The following is a 12719-nucleotide window of genomic DNA, read 5'->3' as shown; positions in this document are numbered from 1 at the left end:
TTAGGGTAACCACAAACCACGCTCAGTCTAGTAGCTAGCCCTACCAGAACAGGAGAGGGCTCTCTCCGAGTCACGCTCAGTAAATAGATAAGCAAAAAACGGTCTGAGATGACTTACAGTGGAATATGATCTTAGGCTAGTAAGTGAAAATGGATACAAGAAACAATTATCATGAATGACCAAGCTTATGGGATGGTATGGGACCAACGGTCAGCAAAGAACAGAGAATTTAATGCAAAGACACAGATTACTTCGTGAGGCAAGGCAGGCGGAAAGTGTAGCAATTTAGTTTGGGATAAAGCGGAACAGAGAGATTGTTGAGGAGTGTGAAAAGGGCATAGGAACATGAATCCTTTTCAACAGAAGAAGAACACTGAACATGAAATTTTCCCACAGGCAGAGCAATAAAATTGAATTCTACCTAATCTCACTCAGAAAATTTCACTGGAAATGAACATGAATTGAATTATGAAACATAACGAAATACATATGAAAACATAAGAGACACATTTGCTACACTCACAACCACAAGAATCTCATGAAACAGAGCCGTTGCCTTTCATTAATTCTCTATCAAAAATACACAGTGAAGAAACAAAGTTTCTTTCCCACAGTCTCCCAAAAGTTACAAGCCAACCAACCCTTTGCAAATAGCTTGCATACAATATATAGAATGTGTGAGGAAGAGATAGATCGCCCAAGGGCTGGGGTGACCCTTTGCATTCCTTTGCCACTTGGATGGATGCCAATCTGGAGAAAAAACTCTTTAAATTCCGCCTTTGGTGCCAAAAAACCGAAGTGTTGATGACCAAGCCCACTTGGAGAAGTCGCGAACCGAAATTTCGCGAAACGGGAGCAAATTGGCAATTTTTCCTCTGTGCGTCGCGCCAAATTCTTTGTGCATCGCGCCACTTTGGGGTCTATTTTGGGGCACTTGCAGGTGTTCAAAATGTGCCCAAGTGGGCTTGTTGGAAAGCCTGTCCTGTCTAATTTCTAACCCAATTGGAATTTTCAAATTTGGTGCTCATTTTCCCCTCCAAATCTCCATTCTCCCAAGACTGCTTTTTGTGTGTCAAAAAAGTGGCAGAGAGGCCATTTTTTGGTGTTTTTAGACCTTTAGGAGACCCAGATCTTGTCAAAATTTCTTGCTTGGACACAAGTAGTCGTGATTTTCCATGCTGAATCCAAAAATGCAAACCATTCCTCATTTGGAGCTCTAGAATTTTAGGGTCGCGCCAGTGGCGCGGCGCACAGGGAGAAAATCCCTTTTTTTTGCCCAAAAAATTACCATGCGACCAAAAATTCCCCAAATTCCTTGAAATTTGGGCTGGAGGTTCTCTATGGGGTGCTATGATGTGCCAAGGAAGCCTCAGCCAAGATTCGAAGTCGATCTTTCTCTTTTGCCTCTTTTTCCCTTTTGATGCCTTCCTTAGGTTTGCCTTCAAATTCCTTATTCGTGCCTTGCAAACCTTGTTCCGTGCCTAATAGTGATTTTTCATGTGCCTGAGCATGTCCCTGTCCTTGTTTGCTTTCGCCAACAGCTTCTCTAAGTGGATGTGGATCCATATCCATTTTGTAATTATTTGAGTAACTCCCCAACCCTTGGGCGTTCTATCTCTTCCTCACACATTCTATATATTGTATGCAAGCTATTTGCAAAGGTTGGTTGGCTTGTAACTTTTGGGAGACTGTGGGAAAGAAACTTTGTTTCTTCACTGTGTATTTTTGACAGAGAATTAATGAAAGGCAGCGGCTATGTTTCATGAGATTCTTGTGGTTGTGAGTGTAGCAAATGTGTCTCTTATGTTTTCATATGTATTTCGTTATGTTTCATAATTCAATTCATGTTCATTTCCAGTGAAATTTTCTGAGTGAGATTAGGTAGAACTCAATTTTATTGCTCTGCCTGTGGGAAAATTTCATGTTCAGTGTTCTTCTTCTGTTGAAAAGGATTCATGTTCCTATGCCCTTTTCACACTCCTCATCAATCTCTCCATTCCGCTTTATCCCAAACTAAATTGCTACACTTTCCGCCTGCCTTGCCTCACGAAGTAATCTGTGTCTTTGCATTAAATTCTCTATTCTTTGCTGACCATTGGTCCCATACCATCCCAGAAGCTCGTTCATTCATGAAAATTGTTTCTTGTATCCATTTTCACTTACTAGCCTAAGATCAATATTGCATTGTAAGTCATCTCAGACCATTTCTTGCTTATCTATTTATTGAGCGTGACTCGGAGAGAGCCCTCTCCTGTTCTGGTAGGGCTAGCTACCAGACTGAGCGTGGTTTGTGGTTACCCTAATTTTTTCCTTCCTTCAGCCTAGGGCAGATTTAGGTGCTAACTTCGGGGACAAGCTGAGGAGAACCGAAAGCTTTCCAAGTAGTTGAGGACAGAATACTAATAGATGCACCCTCATCTACGACTATGATAGGTACGGCCATATGGTAAGCCTATAATGTAATTTGGAAAGGCACATAAGACGAAAGGCGATATCCTGCCAATTGACTCTAATCAAAAGAAGTGACTAAACTAATCGGAGGGGGTGTCGTAGGAACGTGAGAGCTACCCTCTTTCTCGATGGGAACAGGAGAAATTCTCTCATGCACCTCAGGGAGAAGAGGATTTCCCTCTAGTTAATTCGAAACTGAAGAAACCAGAAGAACCTAAGTAGTATGAGGTTCACTCTCTACATGAAAGGTACGGTTAACTGAAGGTGGGGTCAAGTCTACCAGTTTCTCAATCAATGGTTGGTCGAGAACGTACTCACGAGACTCACTTTCAGAGAGAGCGGGATTGACCAAAGATGACTCTTAATCAATCATTGGATCAACTAGTGGAGGATCAGGGAAAAGCTTTCGATACCCAGTAAGAAGACGAGGTTGAGAAGCTATAAGGTTATCCAACTCTTTGGAAGCTTCATCCATAAGAGGACAAAGGTGAATGGGATGATTACCTTCACACAACTTACAGCGAAATTCAAATTTTCCCTCTTTTCCATAGGCTTTATTATTACTAGTTGAGGGTTTATCACCAGCATGATAGCCAGAGACTGATGACAAAGGTCGATGTGAACCTGAGGACCACACTTCTAAGACCTTGGGAATACCAAGACAATTCCAAAGAAGGTGGTCACCCTTACACAACATGTAAGGGAATTTTACTTTCCAGGGCTCGTTGGAATATTTTTCTACGTCAATTGCATCTGTATCAATGACTTCTTGGTTGCCTCCTTGCTTATCCTACTTCTTCTTCTTTGTCCTGTTCTTCTTCTTCTTAGCTTCCTGGTTACTAGAATCCAGACTTTCACCAGGCGAAGAGGAAGAAAGAGGTGAAGAAATAGGTGAGGAAGATGAGGGGTCAACTTTAGGATCAACATGAAGTTGATGTTGTTCATGTGGAGGAGAACTCGATTGAAAAGCAGTTTGGACACTCCGAACCACTGAGGTTGAAAACAACCAAACTGGCATACTAATGGTCAATCCAGGAAGGGATAATGTTGCCATAAAAGGAGCACCAGTATTTCCAAAAAAGTGAAAAGGACTAGGATTCCCATCACAGGGGTTTCCTTGAATGGTAGACTCAGGAAATGTTGCCATTGGTATCAACCTAAGATCTACTAAGGAGTATTTCCATAGGAAGTACATTATTCCACAGACAATTAATTCTAGAATTTGAAACAAAAACTTTTCCTTTTCATGTTTTAAGAGTCGGGAAAAGTGCGAAAAGGTGACTCTAGTCACCTTCGTTGGTTTAGCGAGCTTGAAAGTACAAGTGCTCGATGATATTTTCAAATTTAAGGAGTCAGAAAAGATTGAAATGACTACTCATGTAACTCTAGGAAAAAGGAGTACCAACTAACCGTGAACTGCAATATACACCTTAGCAAATAAATTTACCAAGGACTTGACGTATGTGCAGGAAATCTCCCCGAATGTTGTGTTCGGTGTATCACGTTTACAGAGCAGCAGACTCGGCTTCCTATGAATAAAGGTTTGCAACTATGGCGGTCTCCCTTTATATATGTGACGGTACGGGGAGCACAAGTCTGTGCTAGTGTTGTCTAATGTCAAAGCGAACAACAGTTGCTAAGTTTTAAATACGTCGGAACATGTCTCTAACCTAGACCACTAAATATGAAGCGTTAATGTTTCAAATGCTCCTTAGATTAATTGATATATTTTTAAATGTTTATCTTCAATTAAATTTCAGCTTTGAGGCTCAAAACGATGTCACCTGAACACCTATGATGCAACTATCTGAGAAAAATAAAACTTTCATTTCAATGAAAGCTAGACTAATCAAAGGAAGAAATTTCAATCAATAATGCATCAAACAAAATGCATCAGGAAAAATGCCTTCCACTAACTTTCACTTTCTTCTTCCAAATGAAAAATGTGAAAACAAAATCTAATCTTTCATTTCACTAAATGCAATGCCAAAAGTAAAAAATATTTTCACTTTTCACTATCCTAAATGAAACTTTTCGAAAGCAAAATGATTTTAACTTTACAAAGATGCACTTGTATGAATTATGCTTTGGTTTTCGTTTAGAACGATTTGATGCACCTAATATAGTTTTTAGCTTTCGATCATTGAAAAATGTGATCTATTCTCAATGATGAATCTCAAAAAATAACTTCTCAATGCAACTAATCTAATGCATTTTCACGAAAAGTAAATTTTGAAATACAAGCTAAAACAGATGCAAAACGATGCTTTCAATGATTTCCATAGAAAACAAGACTCAACCAATCAGCAAAACAAGCATCTCAATGACACCAACAAGCAACAAGTGATGACCAATTGACTAGAAACCCTAGAATTCAGTCAGATTTCACTTCGAAGCCAACGAGACAAATTTTTCAAATTAATCAAGGAAATCAATCAAAACATTGACAAATTCAAGCATACAGGATGGGAAAAGAACTTAGGGGCCAAGACACACTGGATTCTTAGGAAGAAACCTGAAAAATTCTCATATTCAAGGATCATCGCTACTTTACATACCCAAACACGCGATTATCACTACTTTGCATAGGCAAACCCGCGATGGCATTACTACTTTGTATATAAAAAGTCTTGATGATTTCAGCACGACCAAAAAATTAAGAAAAATTTGGTCATCGCGATTGTAAAGGTAAAAACCGTGATCATCGCGACTGTAAGGTAAAAACCATGATGCCATCACAACTGTAAAAGGCAAACCCGTGATGGGCGAGGAATATGGTAAAAAACTAAAAATATTCCAAGAAACAATCCAAACTTAGCACTCTAAGGCAGTAATTAGTGATGGTATAAACCCAAACTGATGCAAACAAGCCGAAAAATCGACGGTTGGTCAAACTAGTCAAAAGATCAAGGTGAAGGATTGGATGGAAAGGTTCATAGGCTCCCCAACAGAGTCTCCATTTTTTTGACAAGGTTAATCCTCTCTTTGGACAGAGACGATCCCTCTAGCCCAATAGAAAATCCAATGATAACCTACTTATCTGATCAAGGAATGCCAAGCCAATACATACATGAACATATATATTTTGGGAAGATGAACCAGCAGTTGTATTATTATTTAAAGAATAAAGGGAAGCTTACAACCATAGCCTTGATGTTGAAAGTCTCTACTTGAGTGGTAATCCAAGTCCAAGCCAAGAAACTCTCAAAACACTCCTTCTCCAATTCTAATGAATAGCCTCTAAGCACAAGCTTAGCATAGGGGTGCAAATGGACATAGAACAACCCAGCCTCTAACCTAACCAACCAACCCTTTGGGAATGGGAGAGGATTAATCTATAGGTAGGGAGAGGGAGTTAGGACTTCTCCAAAGATATGATTAGGCCCATATCTCAAGGAGGTAGCTCATAGGAATAAGACAAAGAGGTCAAATTAGGATGATTCGACCTCATCTATGCGAAACCACCTCCATCTCGCCACTTTGGAAGCTTCTAGATCACAAAGCTTCTCATCCACTTTGGAAAAATTACCTTTTTGGGATCATCGCTAGTATGACAGGGAACAGAGCGATGCCATTGTGGGTCAAACACGGTGCAACAGGCGACCATCGCAGTTTTGAGCTTCATAAGAGCGATGACTCTCATTTTAGGGTTTTAAGAGCTATTTCTTCAGGGAAAGCTCAAGACATTTTCCAAGCAAAGTTAAAGGAGGGATCTGAGTTGTATACATGGATGAGTATATTGTATAATGGTCATGTTTCGAGCACTTCGGGGTATGTCACAGGGAAGTGCAGGAGGCGTGACAAAATACTGTGTAACAGTCCCCTGGGCCAATTTTGTTAAAATATTGTAAGTATCCGCATTTTGAGGAGCGGAGCGTGAGTAGCGCAGGTCAAATAGGAGTCAAGGAGTTTTAGGAAGGTTGAAACCCCTTATATTTTGGTATTATTTTGAGATCCGCCCATGGTTTGCGGACCATGGTATTGTAATAAAAAGGAATATAAAAAAGTGTCTTAGCGAGTCTAAGGGGATGAATTCATGGATGAAATAATTTTGAGTATGATTTTGTAATATCTTTTTGTATTCGGGCGAAGGGGAAAGCTCCTACAGCTGAGTGCGTGGAGACCTTGGTAAGTCTACAGCTGAGTTCGCAAGCCCCTGCAGTTGTGTGCATAGGGTAGGAAAGTTCGTAAAAGGAAGATCTGAAGTAATAAAAGATATTTGAAGCAATTCTATGTCTATTTTTATACACTTGTGTATTCTCTGTATTTATGTGCAACCGAATGACATTTATCTGTATTCAAGCCTTCAATTATGATTTGTGCAGCCCTCTGCACGGCTTAATATATAAAATTGAACAACTGAGCGGACGACCAGTTATGTAGGTCATTCTATTGCATTTTGGATGGATTCGTGAATCGGCTCTGCAAGGGCTACCCACTAGTGATGGACTTGTCTGAATGCCCATTGGGCGATGTGGCTTGTTGCGAGGGTTCTACAAATTGAGGTGTTGCTGGTATAAAAACCAGGTTTGCTGCAATAGTGGGATTTATACGAAAGGGGAGCACAAAGGGCTCAACCGTGGTGCCAAGTGGTTGTGAGATGACAGTCGTTGTGTTTAGCAGTGGGCCCAACCCTAGTAGTAGGGATAGCATGGAGGTGGTGACATTTTCCCCACTGGGAACTGTCATGGTGGACTAAATAACATAGTCAACCTCCATATATTTTGTGCCCAACAGTGTCCTAGAGGGAATGGTATCCAATAGGGTTGCGGAGGTGGATGCAGTGTGCGGGGATGGGTCGCGTTAATTTGGTGAAACTGTGGAGGTGCATGATGGATGTTCTTCTATGTTTTGTGAGGTCATTGTTGTGTCATATCCCTCAATGGTGAGGTCAATGATTTTCACTATAGGTTTTGCCTTTTCCTTCTTGGTTACGATTGGGGGCATGGTGCTTTTTATTTTCTGGGGTTTGGGAATGGTTGGCTTAGACTATGAATGAGGTCCTACAAGTGGTATGGCAACAACAAGGGAGCTGGTGACCAGAGGATATTGTTGCGTAAAACCCTCCAATTCAGCTGAGTTCATAACCAAACCTGATGAAATGGCGATGCTTGTGATGGTCTCCTTAATCGAGCTCATATGCTTCTTCATTTGAGTGAGGGTTGACTACAACTCGTGTTCAGCGATCTACTTCCTAGTGTCCATAACCATTTCTCTTGGTAACAGCAATGGTACCATCATGTCAAAGAATTATAGGTACCTCCCTTCTCTAATTTCCCCTGTGACCCCCAGCCATGACCCAACCTCTGCATGAAACACTTCAGCTGATAGCACGAATTTATGGGTCCGCATCTAAAAGGTGTACGGGTGAACACAATGCAGCCTGACGAAGGTATTCCCATGAGTAGCACCCAACCAAATTGATGTTGACGATTAATATAGCAAAGATTTGGGGATTCTTTCTACGGCTCTAATCACCTCAAGCATTTTTACATACCAACCTCCAAAAGAAGCCTCTTTGATTTCCCTGCTGCTTGGGTCTCCTGAAGTTTTCCATGGCACATACCGAAGAGCTAAGGGTTGGTCCTCTAAAATTGGCGCTAAGTCCCTACCCTCTAGTGGGCACCACTTCCACATCACTAGAGCCACTAATAGATATCCATAGATGAAGTTGGTGGTCCACTTGTAAACATATTCATAGGCTTTAAACAACTCATTAAGGAGAAAAGCGCACCAGTTCAGTTGGGTTCCCTCTGTACAATGTTCTATGACTAATATCGTGTCTAATGTGCATTCATTCTTTGAGAAATGGTGCATCAACTTCCCTACAATGATGTAGCAAGTGAACTTAATTTTCTCCTTGTTGATGAGGTCTATTTGTGCTCCCTTTCCCCCTCTCTTGGTGTTGTACTTGGAATAGTAGTCGGCATCTCCCTCTTTCTTTTCTCTTTTCAAATTTGCCTGGAACGTTGTCGAAACTGCATCCCTCGTCACTGATAGACCTGTAGGTCTCTGAATATCAACTATGTGAATCGGATACTCCTTGTGCAGACAAAGTGACCCATCGTGCATCTTGTTGATCAACAATTCAGTCCATTGCATTGTTGCAAGAGTCGTGCCAAACAAAGGCAAACTTCTCAAATGTAACAGTGTGAACCATTGAATTCCTCTATAGTCATTCTTGACCCTACATCAAAAGAATTTTGAGGTCAAAAATATGTCTCCTAAGGAAAATGTACAATCAAAGTTCACTTTATGAGAACCAATCACATTTTAGGGGATAACATCATCCCCCATGGTTGAGGTGGGATTGCTTGAGTTAAAGGTACTTACTTGTCACATTCTCAATGGTGGAAAAAAAAATCATGGTTAACCATTGTAGCGCTCTAAGTATTTTTAAAGTCATACAGTAAAGTACTCATAATAAAGGTTATTTCATACTTTTTGAATAAAATATTATTAACGCATTTCATATTTTTGAAAGAAACAATGTATATCCCTATACAATCTTTATGTCTTTACACATTTTTCAATAAATAATATATTTGTATATTTTCGTATATTTGTTTTTAAATTATATATTCATTTCATTTTATTTAATATTACAATTTCAAATTAATTATAATTAATATCTATGCATATATAAATAAATACCTACACATAAATATAAATTAAATCTATTTCACTATTTTTTTTCTTTAATTTTAAATACAACTCAATTCATTTCATCATGATTATATTAATATTACATATTATATTATGAAAAATAGCCTAAATGTAATAAAATATATATTATATTCATTTTTATATTATATATTATTTCTTCTTATATTATAAATCAAATCAATTCAATATGTAATATAAAATTAATACATAAAATAATATATTACATTTATTATATTATTTGATTTTTATATAATATCTTAATTACATGTTATTACATAATTTGAATAACATAAATTTTAATTAATAGTATATTATACAATTAAAAATTTATGAATTTATATTTATAATTTATTAAGTATAAAGGACAAATTCATTAGTTGTTCAATGATAATAACTTTTTCTTGAAAAGCTCATTTTTATTTATAGTCTTTTTTTTTTTGGTAAGTAAGCACCCACGGGGGATTTGAACCAGTGACCTATCACAAGAAGTGTCTTAACAGTGCACTCATTCACTGTCAATCCAAAGTCCCATGGGCCATTTTTATTTATAGTCACATCAATACAATTTTTTTATTAATTTTATTTTGGTACAACTTTTCAATTGAATATAACCATGGTTACATGGATTGTGGTGCAAAAAGTGAATTGCAAATTCATAAATATTATTTTATTGGTTTAGCTATTATTTTATTATTTCTTTTGGAGGCCCATTTTAGACCTCAAAACTCCCCTAATGATTGATTTTGTCTCGTCCTCCTTTGTGACTGTCTCTCTATATACTTCCCGCTTTAGGGTCAATAATTAAAAAGAATCCGACAAATCATTGTTGACGAGCGTGGCTTTATCATATTTTCCATAGAGCGGCTTTGTAATTGAAATCCTTGCGTCCAACCCAACTTCATAAACGGAAAGAATTCCCTTTTTCATGTTGTAACATTGCTGATAGACTGAAATCATCGGTGGCCGATAGCGAATTCTTCGACGAAAGCACTGAGAATTGGATTGCGACTAGAGCGACTATATCACCTTAGCTTCAAACTCTCAGAAATTCGGCATTGCCATGCAAAATAAGTAGACCATCTCGACACGACGTTTCTGACGAGACTCACTAACTAATTACTACAACAACTTTCCCTATGTAGACTCGAACGTGTTAATCTACCATTGGCTGAGCTAGACCTGACTTCACTAACGCACTTCTAAAAAATACAAGGTGGAGTTGATGGATAATTAACTTATTGTAATGGAAGACATTTAGGAATTAATATTTTCTATAATGGGAAATATTTTACGGAAATCCGAGCTCACACCAGAATTATTGTCTAATTATTACGGAAAGGACTACTAGCATGTGTGACTTACCCCCCTGACCACAAACAGTTGCGGTGTGGTGACAAATAAGCCACAACGGAACTAATGTCCTAGATACTTACTGGAAAGACGACTAACTTATTATTGCAAGTTAAAGACTAAGAAAGAACTGAAACTAAATACTCGACGTAGTAAATGACGACCGACTAAGTGAATCCTACCGAATTCTCCTAATCCTACTTATGATCCTCTTTCAGAGACCGAATCAATTGTGAATAGAAATATTTGATGTGTGGAAGGGTTTCAAGCGTGCACCATTCACCCAACCTGGTAACAATACTCCATCTAGTTGTGTGAGCTTGAGAACTCCAGACTCCCTGATTTCTGCAACTATGAATAAGCCTAGCCAATGCATCTGTAGTTTTCCCAGAAATTTATGGAATTTACTATCATGCAATAGAACATGCCCCCCCAACTATAAAATCCTTCTTCTTGATGTGTCTATCATACCACGCTTTTTTCCTTCTCTGCTCGACCGATTGGTGAAAATTTGCTAGGAACCTTGCTTCATCTAATGCCAATAGTTCATCTAATTGCTTCTAGAGTGATGCCTCCTCTGTCATTCTAGTGGCCTGGGAAATAAATATTCTTGGAATGGCAAACTCAGTTTGCACCATTGCCTCTCTTCCATGCACCAATTGGAAAGGTTCCTGCTTCTATAGTCTCTTCACCATTGTTCGGTATGCCCATAGTGTTGTTGGCACTCTCTCATCCCAATCACCCCTATTGGTTGAGCATACCTTATTTAACCCATTTTGCAGTATTTTATTGAATGCTTCCATAGTTCCATTTGCCTGCAAATGATATGGACTGCTCTTGTGATGTTGTATCATGAAGATTTGCAGCAGAGAAGCAACAGTTCCGTTGATGAAATGAGTTCCTTGGTCACTGGTCAGGCTACTGGGGCACTCGAACGTGAGATGATAATCTCAAATATAATCCTTGAGGTTGTATCTATTGTGCAGTCCTTCTCCAGTGTTGCTTTGGTCCATCTAGTGAGATATTTTTCCAACACGTCGATGAACTGATCGGCCCCATGAAATCAACTGCCCATTTTTCAAATGTTTGTAAGGCTCGTACCGGCTGTAATGGGATTTCATCGCGATGTGATGGCTTCCCAACCCTTTGGCATGCATCACATCCTTTTGTGTATTCTTTGGCATCTTTGTAGACCATTAGCCACCATAAACATGCCTGCAACACCTTTCGCGTAGTGGCTTTCCCTCCTACGTGGTCACACGCAACTCCTGAATGGCATTCCCGTAACATGTCATGTCGTTCGTGGTGGAGGACACACCACTGCAACACCTTATTCAAGCCTAGTTTGTATAAGTGTCTAACGATTTGTTGATGATTGGCTTCTCTTACAACCATTTGTCCTCTTTGCATAGCCGTGTATTTATCCGTGCATTTCCCTGTAGCCAGGAAAGCTGCGATTATTTCTAAGTAATATGGTATTGCTTCCATTCTAAACAAATAGGCATCGGGAAGTTGGTCATCTAGGGAACCTCTACTTTCTCCTGACTCCAACCTTGAAAGGTGATCAGGTCTGACATTCAACTGACCCGGCTAGATGATTACCTCAAAAGTGAATTCCTAAAATAGTAGCAACCACCTGCAAATTCTCCCCTCGAGTACTGGCTTTTTTAAGAGTGGTCAGTAAAAAACTTAAATAGACCCCCAAGCAAGTAGTGTCTAAATTTTTTAAGAGAGTAGACCATAGCTAGTGCCTCCCTCTCAGTCGTGGTGTAATTCTTTTTTGGAGTAGATAACTTCCTGCTGGAAAAGTAGATTAGATGGTCAAGGCTCCCTTCTCCCGGATAAGCCAACACTGCCCCTAGAGAAATACTAGATGCATCAATATGGACATGGAATTGCTTATTCTAGTCGGGATAGACTAGAATCAGTGCACTTACCAGCCTCTCTTTCAATATGTTTAGCGTAGCTAGACACTCCTCTGACCATGCAAATTCCTATGCCTTCCTTAGCATCTTTTCCATTGGTGCATTGATGGAGTCGTAGTTGCAGATAAATATTCAGTTGTACCCAGTGTGCCCCAATGTCAGTTTGAGCTGCTTGACATTGGCAGGTGGGTCCATGTTGACTATTTCCGCAACCTTGGCAGGATCTACACATACCCCGTCTTTGCACACAATGTGGCCCAAAAGTGTTCCAAATGGGACCACAAATATGCATTTCTTTAGGTTCAAGGATATTTGTAGTTATCTGCA

The sequence above is a fragment of the Pinus tabuliformis genome, chromosome J, assembly GCF_031772625.1.
Source record: "Pinus tabuliformis cultivar Carrire ecotype Pingquan chromosome J, CPIR1, whole genome shotgun sequence".
Lineage (NCBI taxonomy): Eukaryota > Viridiplantae > Streptophyta > Pinopsida > Pinales > Pinaceae > Pinus > Pinus tabuliformis.
Note: the sequence above shows the minus strand (reverse complement) of the source record.